Source organism: Planococcus citri, chromosome 4, assembly GCF_950023065.1.
Source record: "Planococcus citri chromosome 4, ihPlaCitr1.1, whole genome shotgun sequence".
In the NCBI taxonomy this organism is placed as follows: Eukaryota; Metazoa; Arthropoda; class Insecta; order Hemiptera; family Pseudococcidae; genus Planococcus; species Planococcus citri.
Genome location: NC_088680.1, coordinates 20,723,782 through 20,749,763, shown reverse-complemented (window position 1 = coordinate 20,749,763; position 25,982 = coordinate 20,723,782). Strand labels below are relative to the sequence as shown.

The window sequence follows — 25,982 nt, the reverse complement described above, 5'->3', positions numbered from 1 at the left end:
CGTGTTTCATCGTTCATCGTATTCGTATGGTATATTTCTAATGCCTGTATCTTTTCATATGTGTGTAATGTGTACTGTTTACGTGTATACTGTGTATGGTAGACCGAAGACCGAGACCGGACTCGTACTCGTATCTGTGTGTACTTCCAATATCACGCCGCTAAACTTGGTAATTTCTTTTATTGAGACCGAGAGACGGGTGAGTAGGTACTGCAGTTTTCACTTTTTCAGATGGATTATTATCGTTAATTCTTTTCTCGGACGTTAATAAGTTATACTTAGTTTATAGCAGCATCTTCTCTTTTTAGTTCTTCGACGACGACGACTTCGTGGAAGCGAGATTTATTGACCATCGATAGGTACCTATTTACTCGATACAAAATGCGCCTTTTTAGTTTTTTCCGCGTTATAAATCAGTGACATTTGACATTACGTTGAACTCTATAGGTTTTCAGATATTTGTATAGGTATATAAAGTCGTGTCTGGGTACAATGTTGGATTGTTTTGCCTTTTTTTTTTTTTTTGGTTTGCATGAAGTATCTAATTGAATGATATAAAATTTTTTTATCTAATGAATAAATCATCGTCGCGATTATTCACTCAATAAAAACCGCGATACACGTCGAGTTTATCGTGCCCGTATCATTATTGGGTCGTTTACATTTTCTCGTCGTTTTTTCAAAGCCATCGACCTTCGGTTTTTTCTGTCTACTTATATTTACCTACCTAGGTGTACTATGAAGTTTACTCGTGTTGTGGATGCATTCAAACAAGAATGTCGTCATCGTGTTTAATGTGCGATTTTTGTTTGAAAATTAGCTATCTGTGAATTGAAATGATGGGGGCAGCTAGTTGTGGTGGTAATGGGTGAGAGGTAGGGGTGTACTGAGTGAACCATGACCTAACCGAATATCTAAGTGGTGGTTTAACAAACCTCTGTCGTCTGTCATGTGCTTATTTTGAATTCCAAATCGGTAAATGTCTCATTAGGTACGAGGAATAACAAATTTTACTTGGGCTGTCCTGGAAATTGGCGTGTAAATTAAAAATATAGCCCAGTCAAAATGCAATTTGACCCAAACATAATTGCGATCGAAGGTTTTTTTCGGTGAATATCGTGTAGGATGGTGTGTTGAACAACATACTAAAATTCCCCGCCCCTACTCCATGAGCTAACCCCATCACAGTGGATCAAAGCCCTCCAAAATCAGTTTTTTTGTCAAAAACTTCTAAAATATTAACTTTTGAGTAAAATGATCTCAGTGATGATTTTATGTCCTCTCCAATACCTATCAAATGAAATGAGCTATCGACTAACTCCCCAGCCCCAAGGAGGGTGGCGCTATGACCCCTCAAAGTGACGTAACTTTAATATTTTGACATTTTATGACTTGGGACTTGGAACCTGTTCTAATTGATTAAATTGAGTCAAACTTGGGGAATAGGATTCATTTGAGAGCTAGATTTGACCTCTGCAGTGGGAAGGGTCAAAGTTGAAAATCACCAAAAGGTTATTTTTGGAGGAGGGGCATAATATGACCCCAAATTGATGAAAAGGGTCCAAAATCATACCATTGGTCAGTACTCCTATTGTAATTAACATATCCAAATTTCAGCTTCCTACATTATCCTCACTTCTTTTGAGGTGGAAAAAAACCGAAAATAGGGGCAAAAATAAGGGGGTATCCACCTTAATTTTGCCTCAAATGGGGTGGGGATGATCTAGGAAGCTGAAATTTGGATATGCTAATCACAATGGGAGTACTGACCAATGGTATGATTTTGGACCCTTTTCATATATTTGAGGTAATATTACGCACCTCCAAAAAAATGACCTTTTGATAATTTTCAACTTTGACCCTTCCCACTCCAGTGGTCAACTCTAGCTCCCACAAGAATCACATTCCCCAAGTTTGACTCAATTTAATCAATTAGAATAGGTTCCAAGTCCCAAGTTGTAAAATGTGAAATTATTAAAATCGTGGCGCTTTGAGGGGTCGTAGTGCCACTTCCCTAGAGGCTAGGGAGTTAGTCGATAGCTCATTTGATAGGTATTGGAGAGGACATAAAATCATCATTGAGTTCATTTTACTCAAAAGTTGATATTTTAGAAGTTTTTGACAAAAAACTGATTTTTGGGGGCTTTGATCAACTGTGGTGGGGTTAGCTCGAGGGGTAGGGGCGGGGAATTTTAGTATGTTGTTCAGCACACCACCCTACACAATATTCATCAAAAAAAACCTTTGATCGCAATAATGTTTGGGTTCACCTATTTTTTTCCGCTATTTGACTGGGCTAATACTTACATATAAATGAATACAATTCAGTATTTGCCACTTAAAAAACTTTGGATGATCATGTTGCTTATCTTCAAAATTGAAGGGACAAAGTCCTTCGTTAAAGAAAACCGTTGAAGTGAACTTTTGACCATGAGAATGGTTAGTATGGTAGATTACTTCATCGAGAGGTAATCATAAAAGCTGATTACAGATGGATGGGCTCTGTGCTTATATTTTCAAGAAAATTGAAAACTCCCAAGAGGTTCTGAAATGGTTCAATGATTGTTATTTTTGAGTCCCTTGGTTGTCCCAAGAATAAGCACCAATAAGATTACTGACGCTCATGTTCCCTTTTGATCCTTTTAGAGCAATTTGAAATTCCTGGAGACAATTTTGAAAAATCGCTGGAGTAGTTAGGTATCTAGAATACCTCAGAAGTGGTTGTTTTCGAGCTGATGAAGGGTTAAAATGTCGCAATTATTCATCGGTTTGTGTACTTTAGAGCAATAGTTATGAAGAAATTTGATCTTTTTTGAATTTTAAAAAATTTATCGAAAATCTAAAAATAAACTCGAATTCCTGAAAGTCTGATTACGAAGAATTTAAGGCAATTTCTTTCAATCAAGCTTGGTTTAGATAACATCGGAATGTGTCATTTCAAATTGTATTTCTGTTAAGTGCGAAAAAATGAAGGCCAAGGTAGAAGATATGATGATTTTAAGGGACTAGAAAAGAAGGGTTCCTTCTTGAAAAATTCTCCCAAAAAATGTTACGACTTTGAAAATGCTACGGATTGCATGAGTTGTAATTTTTTCCGATTCGCTACCAACAAATTGGTACCCTACACTCTACAGAGCGATTTCAAGCCATGAACGTCACTTTCAAGGTCATTTTAGTGATTGGAAAAATTTTTAAAAAATGTGAAAATTTCTCAAAAATCGTCTTGAGTTTCTTCGCCTTTATTTTAAGTTCGAAAAGAATTGATAAAAAATTGCAAAAATAAAAAATTCGGCCTGAAAATTGCATTTTTTTTTTTTAGGATGACGGTTATTGGGACATCCTGTATATCCAAATCCATCAATCACAAAGAGTAATAATTGCTAAAAAAGTTCACGTTCAAAACACAATTGTACGTGAAAATCAGTGACTATTTATTTACATATTTTATTTAATGAGCCATAATATATAGAGCAACTTATTGGCTAGAGACTCGTATATTTACAAATGAAAAGCTTAAAATTAAGATTATCCTAGGAGAAAATTTCAGCTTCAAAGCACTCAACCGAAAAATAAAGGGTCGTTTTGAGACTATTCTAAAATATATCAATTTTGAAGAGACCAAATTTAAAAAAAAAAAAATTAGGTATAAAATTAATACCGAAAAAATACATATTGTACAGTTACAATACTCGGAGTATGTCATTCTAATCTGACCGATGATGCCCTCCCCCTCCCCCTCCTCCTCCCCTCCTCTCTATCAACATTTCTACCATTTCAATCAATATTTAAAAATTTGAAAATTGTTATTTTTTTGTCAAAAATTTCATTTTTTAAGAGAGATTGTGAAACTTTTAAAACAAATTCGTGTATTTTAGAGCTTTTTTTTTAAATGTTTACGTTTGTTTTTGAAATGTATTTACAGAAAAAATGTAGGTAATTTTTTTTAAGCCTAAAATTTTCAAAACAGTGTTATAAAATTTTGAGAAATAGAATTTTACTTCCAAATTAGTGACTCACATAGTCACATACGTATTTTCTTCTCGATCTCAATAGTGGTCCTCAAAATGTAGTCATAGTTCGACGTACTTAGTTGAATTTGAAACTTTCAGAAGTTATTCTATTTTTTTCACAGTAGCATAGAAATATTGATAGAGGTGCTCATCAAAAAATTGAGGGTTTTACTGGGGTTTATATTTCCAAAACAGTCTAAAAATTACATAAATGAATATTGAAAAATCAAATGTCCAAGTAGGTACTATTATTATGCTACAGAAAACGTCGTTTTTAATCACATTTTGAACTAAATAAAATTGTATTTCGAGGCTCTTTTTTGATTTTAAAAAAAGGTGAAATTTTTGAGAACCTAAATAATTTTTTTCAAAAATTGAGTGAAATTTTAGAAACTGGAAATGATCTGTTGCAATCTTTGGAAATCTCCTATTGAGAGTGTTGCTTTTTATATTTTTATTTTATTTTTGTATTTAAAAGCTCACTAGCTCCTCTTTTTATTCGTTTTTTTATTGAGATTTTATCAATTTTATCTTTTAAAAATTTTGGTCTTGAAAATTTCGTTTTTTTTTTTATTTTTTTTTAAAAATTCGTAGCTACAATAAGTTATTTAAAAACGATCTCTAAACGCGATTGTAACTAGAAAATCACAAAAATTGGATGATTTTGGGAGCTTTAATTCCCCATTTGCATTTTTGGAAATTTCATAATTTTTTTTTTTTTTTTGTAAAATTTAGACCTTGAAAAATCGCAGCTTAATTTTGAAATAGGATAAGATGTGATTGCTCGATTAGAATGACAGATTCCCAATATTATACCTGTCCAATAAGATTTTTTTGGTATTTTATGCTTTTTTTTTTTTTTAATTTAGTCTTTCAAAAAATTATATTTTTTACACTATAGTCTCAATTTTTCGGTTGAGTGCTTTGAAAGCTGAAATTTTTCTGAGCCACCTTATGAATTTCCTTGCTACAGTAGAAAAAATAACAACAACAACAACAATACATGAGATGTCCTTTTTGAGTAAATTTGGTAGATTTTTTTCCATGAACTAAATATTCGTTGAAATTGAAGCTAGACTCCTTCAAAAATCAAATGCTTATATTTTAGCTAGAAAACTTCCAAAAAATAATCATATTTTTTTAATCAGTTGAAAAGTATTACATAGGTGGGTAGGCATACTCATTTACAATTCCAATTTAGTTGAAAAATTGACCTCTATGAGCAGAAATTTTCACTTTTACTAGCCCTGCAATTATTTTTGCACACATCCTTCTTAGGCATACGTCACACTCTACACCGATCGTGATGACTATTTGTGAAATGATCTAGAAAGTTTATGACATTAGAAATTTCGTACATCATGTACTTACACTTACTTACTTAACGAATACTGTATACTTTATTGTTGTCTTAACCACAAACTACAATAACTTATACTTTTAAAATTTCCTACATGATCTTTATTACATTTACTTTAACTGTTGAGTTGTCGAAGCCAAAGCCAAAGTTACCTACAAATGAAAACGTAACACTAAAACCTGAAATAGTTGGTACCTGTACATTCAGTAATTGCGCTAGAATGACGAATTCGACCAACTTGGCCGCCAGCAAAGAACAAATTAACTCCAGTACGAAAAAAAAAAAAAAAAAACGAAACAAAACTAAACAGATAAGATTTACAGTTAGACAGAAAGGTATGAAAGGTACATAATAATGAAATAATTCGTTAGTTTAACAAAATGATATTATTAGGTACTTCCAGACTATTAGCTAAGTCACAGTCAAGTCAGCTAGTAGTGTTGTGAAGTAATGCGCGAAGAATAATGGAGAATTTAAGACATCATTTTTATTCAACTCTTAATTCTCAATTAGCGAATATAGGCCCATGGTACTCCATCATTGCTGAATCTTTCTATATTGCTTCTTATTCTCATCTTCACAGTCCCATCAACGTGGGCATTAACACGATGTCCTAAAAGCTTGAAAATTAACTAGTAAGTACCTATCTTAAGACCTTCGTACTACATAAACGAAGGAGTATTAAAATTGACATATAAATGAACCAACATTAAATTTGATCGTAGCACCTGCTCATGACATTCCTAAGAAAACTATAATCATTTTACATTGGTACCTATATGCGATGATGCCCAACTGGTATTACTACAATATGAGAGAATACCTATATATTATGCGAAAAATATTACATACTCGTACACCTAGGTACTGCAGGTTACACCTGGTTATATGTAGAATGGCAATGGAAACTGTTACATTACCACTAGGTTCATTAACATGTAGATATGTTGTGTACATTTCTATTAGTTTGGATGTACGCTATAAAAAAAAAATTACGATGAACAGAACGCATAACTAGAGATGGAATAATGTATATGAATATTACCGTTACCTCTCTGACGTTCCATAACTAAAAAGAGACGACAAGTTGTTTGTTTCGTTAAACATTCGAATAAAGTTTGTTCTACCTATTCGTTTTTTTATTTTACATGCAGCATAAAAAAACTAATACCTACAACATGCTGCTGGTTTCCTTTACCACAATTTTTTTCAACTCCAAAACTTATATAATATTTTCCCAGTCATAAGCCTACCTACCTACTTTGTCTATGTACAACCCGAAACAAGGTCAGTTTTTTTTTCGTTTTTATAGTAGGTTAAACCGAGATGGTTGGAATTGAATTTTGACCACAAAATTCAATATTGGTTTTTTACCCAGCGTATCCGCCATTTTATCGTACGCTTCGGTTAAAATGCCACCGATATCGTATTTGCACATGGACCGGATTTCAGCATCATCGATACAGGAACCGTTTTTCGATTACGATATTTCGATGAATTTTCAAATTCACGAACAACGTGGATTTCAATTCAAATACGAATAGGTACCTATATTTTCCTTCAGCTTCGGTTTCTTGCAGTTTCCGAGTGTTTCCGTTGAGCTATTTATTAGTGTTGATTTTTTTCCACTCTGAAAACAATGTTGTGTATTATGAGATGCCTTTATAACAATATGGATTGGTGGATACTGCACGTAAAGACAGGATGAGGTATACCTACCTAGTTTTTACCTACATCTTGCATCGAGAATTTCCGTGAGAAATGTCTACATGCAGTTCACTTAAGTAATAGAGAGAAGTGTTTATGAATTATGCCAAGTTTCGCATGATTTTGTCCTTTTTTTTATTGTTTATTTTTAAATATGTTGGCGAAGTTTTGACCTGTGGCTGTGCTGCATAAACGAGTATGAGTGTATTTAGGTAGGAATACCTCAGTTTCCGTCATGGCTGTTTAATTACCGGTGAATATAAAGAGGAAGCGAAGGACTGGTCATACGTACATAATATTATGGAGTTGGAGGGTAAAGAGAATGAAAAAGTCGTTCATTTTGTAATTATCTCCCTGGTTTGTGTATAATGTATATTGATTGTCGATTAATCGACTCGTAAAAAGATTCGCGATGTGGGTATTTTTCAATTTGAAATATCCTCTGCTTCGAATTTATATCGCCAGTGTCGAAATTTACGTAAATTTTCCGTCTCATTCTCGCTTTTGAGAATGACTGAATTGAATATATGTTACGATACATACCTGATTTTCAGTTCTACTTAAGTGAGAGAGATTGCTTCTTGCTCTTTTTTTCGCTTTTCTTTCTTATAAGTATATAGGTAGCTGGTAGGTAGGTAAAGGTATTTTATAAAACGACGCGTGTAACTTATTATAATGTGTTCGTCGATTGCAAAATTAACCATTATATAGGTAATGTCATTGCGTTACGGTAGCATTGTGCGGTTCTGAATCTGAATTTTTTCCACAATAATGGTAACGGTGGCGAGACGACGACGATGCGAGATACAGATGTGAAGATTAAGGAACCGCGTGTCCGTTATATGTACTTCGAATTAGGCCAAAAAATTGTTCAACGATGGTAATATTGTTGTGGCAGTTTTGTCAACGTATAGGTTGGTGATTTTTTGGATAGATTTTCCATTTGGTTTGAAATGATAGATTGATTGTGTACAGAAGAGGAATGAGAATGAAGGGAAGGAAGATGGTTGTACCCAAATCTACCTACTTGTAAAACTGGCTGTGTTATGGACTTAAAAATAAAATTACAATCGATACAGAGAGATGGGCTACCTGGGTTTTAAAGTTCATCTAATTTTTTCGCTACACTCAGAAAAAAATCGACATTTTCTTCTTCAACCAACCCCAGTTTCGCTACACCCAGGCAAAATTTAGGCTGCCACCGTTGCTAGAGACTATGAAGATTCATTTCTGGTAGGTAGCTAAAATCGTCAAGGTTTTTTTTTGGAATATTTTGCTTCCATAAAAACTGACTCTTAAATTGGAGCCAGACTTTTGATTATTACAGCTAGGATTTTCAAGCATTCAAATCTCACCACGTTTCATATCAAAATAAAGATATTTTCAAACCCAGTAAAATACCCCCCCCCCCACAACAGCAAAATTAATTAATAGAAGAAAAAGGAGAAAAAAGTGAAACTAAAACCAAAAAAAAATGTAAAACTGAAAATTGAAAAATCAAAATTGAGACTGTATTCTAGAGATTTTCCATTTTTGCTGTCCCATTTTTAGGGATTCCCAAGGATTTCTTGGGACACCTATTGCCATTTGCCAGGTTCTCTGAACCTAGCTTGTTTCAAAATAATTTTTTTTGAAAGTATTTTTTTTCAAAAATGTGCAAAAAGTTGATAATTTTTTGGATTTATAGAGTTGATTGTTGCAGTTTTACTAATTAAAATTTAAACCTTATTCTTGGTCAAAAATAAGAATTTTCAAGCCATTTGCACCATTAAAAAAAAAAAAAAAAAAAACAGTAAGGTGCACTGGGGTAAGTCTGAACAGGTTTTTCACAATTTCAACTTTGACCAACTGATACTCGCTTAAAAATGAATCAATATGGCTCAAATTTTTTCTGTATGTTCTCATACAGGTTTCTAATGTATGTTGAAAATTTGAGCGCAATTGTCATAGTAACTTTTGCTCAGTGGAATCTAATAAAAATTGTTTGGACTTGAACAGGCTTGACTTTGCAGATGTGTAGTTCAAAAACAAGAGTGTCCTAGAAAAATTGCATGTTAACAAAATTGTAGAGAATTTAATTCTCTATCGGGGTTACTGTCATCAGATTCTTACTAGGACGTAAGGTTTGTCCAGTATAATATGCGAAAAACTAAAAGATAGAAAATCTGTATTTGGAAACAAACTCAAAACAACTACATACAAAACACAATTGAACCAAAAACTTGTGAAATGGAACTGAATTCTAAAAAATTTTATGTCATGGTGATTTGGTGAAGAAGAGGTTGTACCCTCAAGTCACCACTGGGTTTATTTAAGCGTGTAAGGTTTCAAGAAGAAATGAATACATTCAAGTGAGGTGGTACGCGTAGGTTTTGAAAAATATAACTAAGGTAAAGTGGGATAATTCCGATGGAAAAATTCAAAATTTTAGCAATTTCTCATTTTTTGGGGTTCCTGTACATTTTGGGGCAAAAATGATAAAACAACTTTATTCCTATGTCCTTCGACTACACATTGACTACATAGAAGAGTGATTTGTGCGGAGGCTTCATACATACATATAATTGAAAAAACATTTTGGAAGGTCGAGTTATCAGAATTACCCCATTTTTGGGGTAATTCCGATAACGAGTTTTATAAGGAAAGTAATTCTCCTGGGGTAATTCCGAGCCAGTAATGTTGAAATATACCATTTATTGCATACTTAGGTTTTTATTTCATGTAAATTGAATCATTAGAACAAAAATTAAAATTTTTTTACAAATATGCATTTTTGAGGCATAATTTTTGAAAACTAGACTAACTAGAGAAAAAAGCCCCCTTTTGAGGGTTTTCCTTGATAATTTTGACTCCCCCAAAAAAATACTACATCAAAACAGAGAAAAAAACATTACAGGACAATTTTGCTAGGGCTATCGGAATTACCCCATGGCATGAAAAATGATCAACATGTTTAATAATTCAATACCACCAAACAAATAATTATAAAATCAAAAGAGGTACTGACACTTTAACACGTATCCATCCAATTTCAACTTCTAAACAGAATTTTTCAACAAGTTTTGAACGATAAAAACGAGTTTCAAAAATGCACTGTTTTTTGCAGCAAAGGTTTTGGGCATTCAGATTTTGAACACTGCACAGACTTGACAAACCGGAGCAGATGGACCATCTGATCATTAATGGGTGTAGGTTGGCACTAAGACTACCTACTTTTCTTCATCATTTGTGCCAAAATGTGTTTTGCAACAAAGCTAGGGCTTGCTATCAGAATTACCCCACTTTACCTTAGGTACCTATATTTATTTAATTTCATATGATTAGAAAATGAGTAGTTTCCTAGACAGTTTTCTGGTTGGAAAATATGTCTTTAACGCATCTATCGAAACAGGTGTGGAAAGCAGTTATGTACTTTCTTTCCTAGGGAGAAAAGTAATTGTTTTCAGCGCTTGTTACAAATTATAAATTGATAATTTCTGAACATTTCAGAATTTATTTTCCTCTTATATGAAATTAAAATAGTATTCTGTATTACCCTTAAGCTAATGCATCTTGACGAGTTATTTTCAGGGCTTCTTCAGATCAATGTTGGGTTGATGTCTAGATCAGGATTGAACCCTATCGACAAAAATTATGCGATAGCATGCTAAAACGCATGCTTTTATACATAGCACAAGCAATGTGTGAATTTGGACTTATTTCAAAAAAAGCATGCAATTCAGTCTGTGTAAAAGTAATGTTAAAGATTAGGTATAAAATGAAAAAACGATTGAAAAAATTTTGCCCTGGGCAGGGATCGAACTTGGAACACGCAGTTTCTATTTTTCCGTGTTACCTAACCCACTCAGCCACTTCCCTGCTTTCGGAGAGTGGAGTTATTTCCGCATAAATGTTTGCACTTTTTGGACTTTGGAGAAAAATTAAAAAATTTAATAAGTTTACAACGTACAAACATTTATGCGGAAATAACTCCTCTCTTTGCAAGCAGCGAATTGGCAGAGTGTGCTAGGTAATGCTGGAAAATAGAAACTGCATGACCCGGGTTCGATCCTCACCTGGAGCAATTTTTTAAAAAATTTTCTGTCATTTTACATTCTTTAACATTACTTTTACGCATGCTATTCGCAGGCTGAATGGCATGTTTTTTTTTTGACAAAAGTCCAAATTCACGCATACGCATCTATACGCCTGTTTTTACTTTTTATGCATAATTTTGTCAATAGGGAAGCTCTTTCTCCTTCGGAGTGCATACTCTGATAGTGACTGAGTGGTCTTTGATTGAAGCATTCAATGATAGATTGCTTCACTGTTGGCCACTCTAGTTTATCCAGACTGCACCTAGTCTTAGTACCTCTATCATTTTGATCTTAAATTGGTCGCATTTGGCAGCAAGTGCTTTCATCGTTGTTACAAAATCCTTGATTGATGGCTTATCGTTGTACTGTTCTTTGGCGATGGCGTAAAGGATGTAATTTCCATCTTTTTTGAGCTCAACTACTTCAAGTTCATTAACCTTAGCACCTTTCAACAGCAGAGTGCCCTGGTTGCCAAAGGCTCATCTGAACACAGGTGCTTACCAGTCAAATCTTTAGGTTCTCAGGTTCTGCTTATTGCTGAATTACCTACTCCATATTTATTTTACGTTGGTTTTTTGATTTTTCCATTGCAGATTTTCTAAAATGATATTCTCAGATACTTCCCTTGTAAGTAAAAATAAGCTAAAAATATGGAACCTTGAAAAAAAATTGTATTCTATGTAGCTAAAAATGCAAAACAAAACTTGTAAAAACATCACAAGCGTTGAAAAAAAATTTGAAAAAATTTGAATGATGAGAAATATAACACAAAACCAGGAAAAAACTTGAGATCCGGTTGCATCTAAATTAATACAGGGTTTTAGAAAATGTTTACGCAATTGGGTCAAAGTAAAATACTGATTAAATATTTCAAAAATATCGAAAAATTGCCATAAAAACTGAAAAAAATTATGTACCTAATTTGAGGGGAAAAAAAGAAAGCCTGCTCCCGCCCTCCACCCCAAAAGAAGCGACAGAAAGGCCCACCTGGTAGACTATCAGATAAGAGAGAAAGGAAAAACGACCAACTTGATTGTCCCTTTCGACAATTCAATTGAGTAAAATCTACCTACTCTTTCTTACAATTAGAACCTTAAAAACCGAAGATTCTCAAACGATTTTCTCTCAGCGAAATTCCTGTCCAGCTTCGAAACTCGACTGTCTATCTCTATACCTAACCTTAAAGCTCTTTAATACAAGTATGGAAATAGATTATACTCTTAAGAAAGTCATAGGATTTTAACGTAAGTTTTACGTACTGCGCAGTGCGCGAGCAAGCATCAAATCAGCTGTTCACGTACAACGTTGCACCCCATTGGTTGCTCCACCCACCTCCACCGCGTGACGACACCAACCTGCCATGCGCAGTACGTAATACATACGTAAAATGCTAAGACTTTCTTGAGAGCATAATCTATTTCCATACTTGTATTAAAGAGCTTTACCTAACCTAAACCTTGGCGCTTGGCCTGACCCTTCATATCATGAACTAGTCTACAATGTCACCTTTCTTCAACTGCGACACGACACAAGGCGAGGAAAATATTAGCAAAATTGTCTCACATCTTGAAAACGTGTTCTTCCCAGGTTGTACATTATTTTGAACACTCAAACACTGATTGTATATGTAAGTTACATGCAAACAATAACAATCACGACTCTTTACACCTTCTTATTTTTTTTCTTCTTCATTTTGTAACAGTTTTAGGTAAACGTAATTTAGTATTCCGCAAATATACACATTCGTACCTACCTACCTACATCGTACTCTTGAAAATATACCCGAAGATGACATTGGTGTGTTGCTGAAGGCTCAAGTGACGTTTTTATGCTTTTGTATAACGAGTTCAGTTTGTTTTATTTACGGAATTAGTGGTTCCCAATACACCACCTACTTATACAGGAAAAATTCCATTTCCACCGCATAACAAGATAATAAAATATCTATCTCTAATATGAATTTCAAGTACCTACCTATATCTTAATGAAGTAATCAACATGTTCACTTACAATCGAGTATATTTATTCATCGCAGGCAGACTGCAAAGAATTAAATTACATATTAAAGACTATATTGTAGTTGCTCACAGTAGCTCATTAGATAAAAACAGATTCTACTTTCCGTCGTTCCAATTTAACACTTTGAAAACATGCAAATGCTCAACTGGCCACAATTAGTTGGTACTAATTTATCGTACCTACAATAGCCATATGATTTTTAGGAGAAAGTGCTCATCTCGTAATTCGGATGTTTGCATGAAACTCCGGTCTAGCCACACGATTATATGAATGAGATAAACACTCTCCGGCACGTATGAATATTCGCACGTAAAAAAACATATGTACGCGTGTATGGAATTACAAAAAAAAAAAAAAAAAAAAATGAAAAAAATTCCCACTAACCTATATTTTAGGACGAAACCCGATTAATATTTCCAATCAAGTAATCGATTTTCGTATACTTGTAAACCACAATGTCCGCGTAAATAAACAACTATGTAGGTATATATTGTACCTATACAGGTAGAGTTGGCTTGAAAATATGATAACGATGGACATATAACCGTATTAGATCAATTTTACGCTGATTTTATGAACCGTGATGATGATTCCGCGTGTACCCTTTCCTCCTATCTTATAGGCCCATAATATGGATGCTGCACATAGCATATACATAGGAATAGGTACGTGTAAAACGATATAACCGCAAAATGTAATAGATATACTACGTAAAAGAGGATAACAGATTGGTTCGTTATGTAAATATACGAGTAGGTTAGGTATAGTGCCACGCCAGCGTATGGGAAATACTGCATTTCCACTTTTATGTAGGTATATAGAGGTAGTGACTGGTGAAGTACTTAGACAATGTTTTAATTACGAATGTGTATACGGAAATTCTTGTCTATTGAGAAATATTTAAATTTTTTTTCCTCGAGATTAAATAGGTGTAAAATACGAGTTAATGTATTCTTAACACGTTTCGTATTATGGCGCCCTATAAATAATATAGTAGACTAATGAAAGTGAAATTCATACATCTAGAGAAGAAATTTTATTAAAAATTTCACTACGGTGACAGATGGACCGATGATGATGGAAATTGGAAATTTGTAAACAGAATCTTTGACCTGTACCTTGACCTTTGTGATGAATAATAATTATATTAAAACACGTGTTCAGCATCCCCAATGAGTTGTACAAAAACTTTTTTTAAACAAAAGTTGAGCTTCAATATCTTCTCTGCGTACAATTTCAGTTTTATGAGAATTTCACTCGAGGCAAACCATAATCCTCAAATTTGAAACAACTTTCTTCAAAAAATTATTTAAATTGTGTTTTTTTTTATAGGTATATCATTTTTGTCATTTTTTTTTCTTCAGAAATTCAATGTTTTTATTTCATGCATTTTTTTGGAGGGGGGATGTCACCGAAATTTTAGTATTTTTCCACGACATTTTTGGTCAATTTTTCAGTAAAATTTTTGGGTTTTTGACCATGTTTTATGCAATTTTGGCAAATTTTTCTGAAATTTCTGTATTTTTTCATGCATTTTTTATTTTTACAGTCTTACTTAACTGCTTTCAACACGCTACGAACAAAGAAATAATGAATTATTAAAAAAAAGCACCAGTAGATATTAATGACTTATTGCTTTATTTGTTTTTGATCCTGTGTATTTATGTAATCGAATTTTAGGACCTAATGACGCCTTTAAACAGAAAGAGGTCCGCTCCGTTCAACCGTGCTCCATAATTTTCACCCTTCTTCGAATACATTACAGGGAGATCTTTCTTCAACGTCGGTTTTTCAGGATCTTCCAGATCTTGTAGATCTCGAGAGACGTTTTGATACTTTGACTCCGCGAGTTCTACTTCTTCGAGCATACCATTGCTGATTTTTATCTGAACGTCAATGAGCATATCGTTACCAAAATTTACAAACGAATCGGAGTGGCTCGACTCGATGTTCATTGGATCTTGTGCCATTTTCCAAGTAGTGGATTCAACAGATGGAACAATAACTCGATCATTTTCTGATAACATCTCGCTTTTATATCCTTTCAAAGGAAAACTGGATCATTATTTTTTATGCAAGTTTTGATATTGATATTACAAATAGATAGGAGAACAATAATGATTATAGTATACCTACCTCTGCTACTGAAATTTTCCAAATTTAGTGCGACTGATTCTAGCGTCTCAATTCCTGTTTGGCATAAAGGTGTATTTATATTGGAATCACCTTCCTCATTTGAAAATATCATTTTTTCGGCTCCGAATGACACAGAGAAGTCCAAAGTTTCAGTGCTTTTTGCTCGTTCGAGAATAATTGCCGATGGAATTTTATTGGCATGAATCTGCAGAAGTAGAAATCAAACAATAACATCAGCATTGGTTATCATTCTTAAGATGAAAGTAAATTTTAAAAAACTCACAAAAAAATTAGGCATTGTACAAACAAAAATCAAGCTCAGTTTGAGTAGCATGATTTCACGTAGAATGAATAACAATTTTTTCTGCTAAAAAAATTAAAAATGAGCGAATGAATGGGCTACATTTATGTAAAAATGTGCTCGAGCTTTAAAAGAATCGAAAGTTTTGGACAGCGCAGTAGCAACAAAAAACTGCGAACTGACAATTTTACATTGAAAAAATATCATGTAAAATGTAAAAAACACCTTTACAGAACGAATATAATTTTCATTTTATGGTCGTTACCTAACTTATTATTACATTCGTTTACAGGCTGAAATACAAAAATATCACTTGATGATGCTCAGTTTGAAATACATGAATCACTTTGATGGCTTTTTTTTGAATTCGATATCTTCTCGATGTCGTCTGAAAGCCCACCACTTAAAAAAAAAAACGCTGGAATGTTTGGGTCAATTTTTGGAAAAAATTGGACTTTTTGACGATTCTGACCAAAAACAACCTTTTTTTTTGCAAGTTTCGAAAAAACCATAAATTTTTGCCAATTTAGGCAGAACATTGGACTTTTTTGGGCACTTCATGCAGATATAAGCAAGACGTTTTGACCAATTCCAACTCGCACAGATATCACCAACCAAGGTTTCAGGTGCTCAAGTGAGTACTTACATTTTTTGAATTATGGTGAATTTTGAAAATCTTTTAGCCAAATAGAGGAAACGTCAGAATTTTATCAAATTCGCTTAGATAGATAATATTTGGGATATACCCTATTTTCGACCCGCCAAATCAATTGGCAATGGTTTCGAATCGTTTTCAGCAGTTCTGAAGCCTCTAGCAGATTGTTGAAATTTGAAATTTCCTCAACATTTCGCCAAATGAAATTGTAAAGCTGAAATTTACGATGTATGTACCTACTTGATTATTTTTCTGACTGTTTCATGCGTTTTTGACAAATTTTTCTGAAATTTTCGTGTTTTTTTTTGACAAATTTTTGAGAAATTTCAGCGTTTTCAGTACTTTATCATGCATTTATTTTTGGTAAATTTTTTGAGGATTTTTTTGTGTATTTTTAACGCTTTTTCGTGCATTGGGGGGAGGGCGGAGTCACTGAAATTTTAGTTTTTTTTTCGTGACTCTTTTTTGGCCAATTTCAATATGAGATTTCAACATTTTTTGCAAATTTTACTGAAACTTTAGGATTTTTGACGATGTTTTGTGCATCTTTGGCGGGTTTTTCTGCTGTGTTTTTTCGTTCATTTTTTTTTTGACAAGTCAAATTTTGTTTTAATTGAACGTTCTCACTTTAGTTCTTACACTTTATTTCGTGTTTGTTGCAAACCTCACAAAATTTCATCATGTTTTTGTGATTTACAGTGATTTTAATATTTTTTTGAGCGTTTTTACAACATTTCAATTGAGTTTCCTATCAAAAGTTTTTTTTCGCAATTTTTCAAATGAGCATCGATTAATAATGATGACAAAAAAAAATTTATTGAATAATTTGTTTCTTCGATGACAGCGGTGTGACTTTATCACAGCAACTGCAGGTCTGGCGGTGAATTTTTCAACACGTTAACGAACTTAGAAATTAATTCCCGAAGTATACACATAAAATGGCACAAGTAGATAATGACTTTGCTGTATTTGTTTGCGATCTGTGTCTTTATGTAACCGATTTTTTAGACCCAACGGCGCCATTAAACAGAAAGAACGATTCTCCGTTTCTCTCTGCTTCATAATTTTCACCCTTCTTGAAATTCAACATAGGAAATACTTTTTCTATATTCTGCTTATCAAGATCTTGCAGATCTAGATTTCGAGAGACGTTTTGATACTTCGACTCCGGGAGTTCAACTTCTTCGGACACACGATTCCTAATTTCTTTCTGAATGTCAATGAGCATATCGTCACCAAAATTTACAAACGAATCGACATGGCTCGACTCGATGTTCATCGGATCTTGTGCCATTTTCCAAGTAGTGGATTCAACGGTTGGAACAATAACTCGAACTCGATCATTTTCTGATGACATCAGGCTTTTATATCCTTTCAAAAGAAACTGGGTCATTGTTTTTTGCAAGTTTTGATATTAGACAGGAAAACAATTGAGATTGTATTGTACTTACCTCTGCTACTGAAATGTTCCAAATTGGGTGCAACTGATTCTAGCGGCTGAATTCCTTTAGCTTGATTCAAAGTTAGAAGTATTGTTTGCCATAAAGCTGTATTTATATTGGAATCACCTTCATCATTTGAAGATACAAGAATCATTTTTTCTGCTTCAAATGACACAGAGAAGTCCAAAGTTTCAGTGCTTTTTGCTCGTTCGAAGATAATTGACGATGGAATAATATAGGCATGAATCTGCAGAAATCAAACAATAAAATTAGGTAGCTGTATAGTTTCATTCTTACGATGAAAGTAAATTTTAAAAACTTACAAAAAAATTAGGCAGCGTATAAAAAAAAATTAAACTCAGTTTGAATAGCATGATTTCACGTCGATCGAATGAAAATTTTGTCAGTTCAAAAAAAAAAAAATATATTATATCCGAATGAAGAGTCTACATAAATATGCGCGCTTTTTACTTTTTTTGAATGGAAAAAGTCTTTATTATTCGATGTATTAATATTGAAATCATGTCGCTGAATTTGAATTTGATTTTCGTTTGTGCATTGCCTAGTTTTTTCGTAAGTTTTTCGAAATTAAATATTTCATCTTGAAAATTGAATCACTGCGTGCTTATGGTTTTGTTTAAATTCTACAGATTCATGCCCATAATCTTCCATCGTCGATTATTCCACAACAACCAATAACCACCGATGGCTTGGACTTTTCTGTGGCATTCGACGCTGAAATAATGATATCTTCGATTGATATGAGATCTGCAGAAGATGATGCTGACAATGAGACATTATTATGTGAAACTATAATTCCAATTTCGAATGACTTCGACGTAGTAGGAGTGCTCAATTTAGCCGCCAGCACATCGTTGATAGATTTCAGCAGCGGAGATGATATCTTAACTGAATTGCTTTTCTACCTGATATTGCAAGTTGTTGAAAATGATGATCAATTTTCATTGGAAGAATACATATAAAAGATCAAGTACCTAGATGAGAAGCAAAGCACTGTTTTTTCAGTTCAATGGTACCAGAATTGGGACCTCCCTAAATTTTGCTATTAGAGTAGCAGAAAACCTTTTTTAAGAAAATCACTGTTCGATCTCACTTTCCTACATACAGTAGTACCTACTCTAAGTGGCAAGAAATACAAAAGTATGTCTATTAGAGGTAGGTATTTGAAGTTATTAAATGTGGGTGGTTACCATCCAAAACCCTGAATCCGAATTCCCGAACGGATATTTTCCGAATACCATTTTCCCGAAACCCAAAATCTTGAACCCAAATTCCCGAATATTTTTATCCCAAATACTTATTAAAATTTCGAAGTAAGTATTGATTTTCCAAATTTTTAATTTTTTTTATTGCAGATCCGTTTTTTCCAGACTTTTTTGAATTTTAAATTTCAACATTTATAATTTTTCATTAATTTGCGTTTTTTTTTTCATTTTTCAAGAACTTATTTCAAGTGATTTTTGAAAATTTCAATTTTCAAAATTCAACTTTTGCTTTTATGCTCATTTTTAGTTCAATTTTCTTATTAAAAATTCTATTTTTTCAAAGCCTTTTTAAATTTCAAATTTCATCTTTTCTAATTTGTTTCATTCATTTTGTCGTTCACGATGCCTTTAATTTTCCTTAATTTTCCTTCAATTTTTTCATTATTTTCAGTACGTTTTGTATTTTTCAAGTAAGTAGGTACCTATAATTATGCTCATTATTTGCTCAAATTACTGAATAAAAAAGTTTAAATCTTTAAAATAAATTTTTTTAGAGGGATTTTGGGGAACAATGGATTTAGGATTGGTATTCCAAAATTTTTTGGGGTATGGGTACAGGTATTCCATCCATTTTGAATTTTCTTCATTTTTTGATATTTTGAACAAAACTTTAGTAGAATACCCGTTACCAGGATTTAATTTGGGTTCAAAATAGTTTTGTTGGGTGAGGCTTTGGGTAGGTACATGGTATTCCTATTTCCTTGTTTTATTTTTTTGGGTATGGGTACGGGTTTGAAGCCCTGCTGAAAAGAGACAAAATTTACTGTAATTAAATTCTACTTCTAAGGGATACAACTTTTTAATACGAGTAGGTGTAGTAGTAATACAGAGTGTGCAAAAATATCGTGAACCCCAAAGAGAGTTTTTCATTAAAAATATAGGTTGGCAACGTGAAATAGATGCATATGATTGGTGGAATGTTATCATCTCAGACCAACAAGGCAACAACCAATCAGGTACTATCATTATTATGATTTCACTGTGACCAACCAAAATATTTAGCAGAAAACTTTCTTAGGGGTTCACAATATTTCTGCACACCTTGTACATGTTTTAAATTCTAATTATTCTTGCACTGGCTAAACAAACATTCCCATCTTTACCAACATTGAGTTGATCAATAATACCCAAACTCCATTTTACACTCGAGTCATCTTCTTCTATCAATATACTGCTTCACGGACTCTAGACAGTAGACAGTATTCCTCTGTGTAAAATCGCCCTTTTTACATAAATTTGATAAATACAAGGGTCGTTCAATAAGTAAGTTTCCCTATGTTGGGAAATATTGAAAAAATTATGAAAACGGTTTGGGAAAAAAATATGATAAACTTGAAGAAATTTCCAATTTTTCTATGCAATCACCATCACATTCCAATCATTTGCTGTACCAGTGTACAGCAGCTTTTATGTCCCGACAGGGTCGGGTTCTATGGCCAACTTTTTGTTGCATGATACTCTTGAGTTTTGTTGCGTTTTTCAATCATTCTCCTCCAAATTTGACCTCCAGGTGGCAGAAAAAGTGGAAATCTGATGGGGTGAGATCTGGTGAATGTGTAAGATGAGGAAAAACTTCGCAATTTAATTTTTTGAGGAGGTCTTGAGTGGCAAGAGCAGTATGAGGAGCTGTTTTGGCACCCATCTGGCACAAAACTTATGAATTTCAAGCTGATTGTGGATAGCAGTGAAAAGCCAGCCAACAGACATATCAATAAAATTTTCTTCATTCAATTTGAGCCAGGCAGCGCTAGTGTTGCTGTTTGGACTTAGAATCTGATGAGGACAAAAATGTGATATTTGATATTTGACATATGTGACCCGCTCTGACAAAACCGACCGTTTCGACAAAAAAAAGTGTCCAAAATAATGATGTTTAAAATGAGTTTTAAGGGTTGAAAGATCAGATTTTTGAGAAAAAAACATTTTTTGAAATTTTGTTGAAATGGTCGGTTTTGTCAGAGCGGGTCACATATGTAAATAAAGTTCGAAGTTTTTCAAAATGATTTGTATTGAAGAAACTTTCTTGTGGATCAATGTGTTCAAATGGACAAAAACGATTAACAAACACACTCAAATTCAACTGAAATTGTATATCAAAACATTCTCTATCACTTCACACTTGGCGGCAAGTTGCAGTCTAGGACCTACCTACATGGTCCAAAACGACTGTAGCACTTTTTTTACTAGAATGCCAAATGTTGGATAATTCTGATCTTGTATTAACAACACCCAATTCATTGTAAACTGAAATGTTACTTTGATTATAAAAAAATAAAATGAGCTGGAGTAATGACATCATTGAGATCACCACACACATACGTGAGCTGTCTTGAGCTAAATACACTTTCAATTTCTTTTAAAGTTGTTTTCAAGTTTTCAAAATTGAGCATGCCAGAGACTGATTATTTGATACATTTTTTCACTGACAAAATTAAATGTTTGTGGACACCTCCGGTCCATATTTTCTAGTGGTGGGATATTATTGATATATATCGATATGAAAGTATACCGATAGTTATCGGTATAAAAAATCCTATATCCGATGTACTCGTATCGGAAAATTTTTGAAAATTATGCAAAAATTCTGTAAATGATTGTGCTAGGTGTTTTTTTGCTTTTTTTGAGCATTTCCAGACTCTATTAGCGTAAACTATTGATTATTGCAGCTATTAATGGTAAGTAGCCATGGGCCATATCTGTAGGATGGTGAAATGTTGACATTACGTCAAGAGGCGTAGCCAAGGGGGGGGGGGGGGGGTTTGGGGGGTCGAGACCCCCCCATTGGCGCAGGGTCACTGCTAAAATTTTACGATTAAAATTTCTCATTTCTCCGCTGCACATGCATAATATTACGACAAACCAAATAGTTGGGTATAGTAATGAATAAATAGGTAACAATAAGTCAATTCGTATCACGTTCACATCCTCTGGCTACTTAAATTCTCAAATGTTACGTTTTTTGTTTATTTTAGCTATTCCTAGGTACCTGTTTTAAAATTTTCAGTCTTAAGAAAGAGACTTATTTGTCGACTTTTTTGGAACTTGATGGCACATTTTTGAAATATTTTGCTCTCATTGCTCGAGCTGAGTACAGTTTTTCTATTTCTAAATTTTTTTACACCTGTTCAAGGTACATAAAGCTACCTAACTCTTGAAAATGTCAAATGAAATTACGAAATTGACTTCCTGTAAAAAAATCATAATTTACTGAACTGCTCACATTAAAAAAAAATTGTTACTTCTCAAAACATGATATTTCAAGAGCTTTTACCCTCACTTTGTTCGGGTCTTTTTGCTTAATTTTAAAAAAAAATCGTTCAAAAACTGAAATTCTGAAGCATAAATAATGAATCTCGTCCTATAAAAAAGCATTGTTCTTTTACATATGAAGGGTGGTTTTCCAAAACGCATTAAGTCCGTTTTTTTCGAAATTGATTTTTTCGCGCCATTTGGTTAGTGACGTCAGGACACATCATCTGAGACGCATACCTACCTAAAATACCTATTTTATCCATGTTCTTTCCAGCTTTTTGTGAAATTGTTGAAATGCGCTTGATTTTCCAAAACGCATTAAGTCCATGTTTTTTAACGCTTGTAGAATCGCTTGTTCCCATACGAACTGATTTTTAAAATTTTATAGTATGTTGTATACGTGCATCCTTAGGAAGTATCGCCACTGAAATTTTCAACCCCCTCCCCCCCATATTTACCCCTCAAAAATGACGTTTTCAGTTTTTTAACTTATTTTATGGTATTTAACAATGACGATTGCGAGGTACATTTTAGAAACACCTTTTTTGGACGTATTTTTGACCCAATACCTTTTTCGAAATTTTTGCGGTGGTGCGCCATGTTAGAAAATTGGGAAATGTGTGTGTGTGTGTGTGTGTGTGTGTGTGTGTGTGTGTGTGGGGGGGGGGGGTGAAATGGGAATTTTGGGGAAAATGACTATCAACGAGTACGGTGTCGTTTTCTTATGATTCGATATCGCTGAGCACGAATATGACGTTAGATTTTGTTTTACACCCCCACAGCCCCTCCGGAGCCCTCAGCCCCCACCTCAATTTTCACTATTTTGGGAATGAAGTTACTTTGATGACGTTGGTATCGTTGTCTTATAATTCGATACCACTGAGCATGAATATGGCGTCAAATTTTCTCCTACACTGAAACTGCCCCTCCGGAGCCCTCAGCCCCCTCCTGAATTTCTATTCATTTTTGAAATAAAGTTAATGTACTTTGATGAATTTGGTGTCGTTTTCGTTGTTTTCTTATGATTCGATACTCACTCAGCCCTCTCCTAAATTTCCACCATTTTCAAAATTAAGCTGCTTTTACAACATGGAATCTTTTTCATACGAATTTCGCGCTCAGCAGTATCGAATCACAAGAAAACGACATCAATATCAACGTAATTCGAAAATATAAGGCAAAAACTTTCAGAAAATCACAATTCCTCAGAAGTGAAATACAAACATAATTTTTGATAAGAGGTTTTGAATTGAATGGTAATATGTAAGCTGGAAAGGAGAAAAGGCAGAAAAATGTACTTTTAGCGTGGTGTTTTTTTTAATTCTTCAATTTGTGCACTGGCGATTGAAAATAAACAGTAAGTAGTAGGAACCATTTTGTTGGAAATTGATTTTCCTACAAGATGGTACTTTCATTTTATAATTATCTTATAGTTACCTCATAATTTTCCTGAATGAATGCTCATTTTTCAACATAAAACGTCTAGTGGTTTTCCAAAACGCATTAAGTCCATGTTTTTCAACACTTGTTGAATCTCTTGTGCAACATTCAACTCAACACCGCGTGTTGGATCATATCAAGCTATACCTAAACTTCAATGTTAGGTTGGTTGCATACTCAAAATAAGCCCTCTAATGAAATGGGAGTATGTTTTATGCTTTTTCTCGGAACTTACTTTTGGGACTTAATGCGTTTTGGAAAACCACCCTTCATATCAAAATCATACTTTTCAAAAGCTTTTGCCCTCGCTACGCTCGGGCTACTTGTTTTTTCTCTCGTCATGAAAAAAAATTGGACCTTTCTCCAACAACCAAACCCCCCCCCCCCTCCAGATATGCTCTGGCTACGCCAATGATTATGTCATCAATGACTCATCATTACATCTTCAAAGTTTGAAGCGTTGAATTGAATAGGTAGCAGGTAGCTAGATGCTGAAAAAGCAAAGAATGAGGAATAGAAACAGCTTACAGTTGATTTATAGTTTCTCTTTTCATGAAAAATCAGCTGTTCTATGGTCTTTTTACGAATGTCAAAAACTTCTGATATATGTATATCAATATGAGACCTTCGATATTTTGATGATATCGATATCCTGAAATATCGATAATATCCCATCACTAATATTTTTATAATGGTTGCTCAAAAACTTGTGAAAGTTATCATTTAAAAACTCTTAAGTAAAAGAAAAATACAATCAAGACCATTTAAAAAAATTTTTTTTGACAAACTGATTTTCAGAGTGGGATTTGAGTATCTTTCAGGGCTAGAAATGTACAGTGTCCTCAATTTTATCAAAATTATGAAAAAGCTTCAAATGTCAAATGGCACAGTTAACTGATTTTAAATAACCAGCTCAATTTTTTTTGAATAAGGCTTCTCAGTGCCTCACAGCTACCAATTTTGAGAAGAGATACAAAAAATTATGAAAATGTCACTGATCTGAATTATTCTGAATGTGAGCGCAGTGAATTGTAAATTGAGAAGCAAGTACAAAAATATATTTTCTGACCTGAATCTTGAATCCGGCCAATGATGGATCAGTAGATCAGCTATCCAACAAGCATCCTTGCTGAGTCAAAATTTGAGGAGCGGATTGCTGAAGTTCACGTCTGAGAAAGATGTGGCGATTTTTCGAATTTAAATCGAAAAAAAAATACAAGGAGAGCATTTTTTTCAAAATCATCAATCTGCCTACCAGTTACAGCTGCCTGCAAATGCATCAAATCGTATGCCAAATACATACACCGAAATATCCACCATCAGTCCAAATATCCCAACATTGAACAAAAAACCGTGTTTTTTCAACCTGCTAACCTGTTGTCAGTTTTAAAAAATTTCATAATAATCACGAATTTCCGTATCGAAGTCACGCAGCCGGCAATCCATCGCATCATTCTGCGTAAAATAAAAATGATTGCGAAGCATTATCGTAGTAGAAAACTCATAGCTGCGAGTATTTCTTTACAATTGTTACGTATAAAGTTTATTTTAAAATCATCGAGGCGAGCGTTAAATCTTCATAAATGGATGTTAAGAACGCCGCGAGAAGACGAGAAGAACGAAAAAAAAAACATAAAGTGGTTTAACACTATCTGCAAACATATTCTAGCAGATTCATTGAAGCGCGAATTTTCATTGGGATGAGATTTCATCAATAATTGCTTGCACGAGTAGATTTTTTAGCTATACCTACCTATTACCCACCTAGCGTCCTTTTGGTTGGCTCTATGTTAGGTTAGGTTAGTTACACGTATGTACCTACTGTATGGGGATACAGTAATTCCGAAACTTACTATACGATTAGAGGATGAGGAATCCGTTATGTATTTCCAGTAGAGCTAACATCAGATTAATATGCTTCCGTAAAAATATAGCATTATAATAATTCGCGAGCATATACCGAATTATAACATTCATCATAAATTTTAATAATCACCATCGAGTAAAAAGGTTAGGTAACGTTGGTCAATTTTGAATGTAAATATTTCATATTAGTAGTACCTTACCTAGGTACCTAAGGAACTCATCACTATACCGTCCCCTCATCGTTACCCTTCTATAATAATGCAATTAAGATATTCCTGGTATTAGCGAATACCATCTTATATTCATATTCGGTTTACTTATGGCACACAATACCTCTACTACAGGTACCTGAGTAAATAATATAATATAATAGGCATTGTTGGGGAGGGGGAAGGTGGAATGGTATTTCGTGGTGATATGATTTTACACGCT

At 33.8% G+C, this 25,982-nt stretch overlaps 1 protein-coding gene across 3 annotated transcripts in view; it reads left to right on the top strand.

Moving 5' to 3' along the window:
• Positions 1–25,982, top strand: part of f (forked) — a 102,793-nt gene that overhangs the window by 23,379 nt on the left and 53,432 nt on the right. The window contains exon 1 of one of the 3 annotated variants that reach the window (XM_065360023.1): positions 183–199. The exons of the other annotated variants lie outside the window; for them this stretch is intronic. The gene's annotated coding sequence lies outside the window, so the exon portion shown is untranslated. Of the gene's footprint in view, positions 1–182; positions 200–25,982 lie in introns of those variants that run through there. 3 annotated transcript variants of the gene reach the window in all.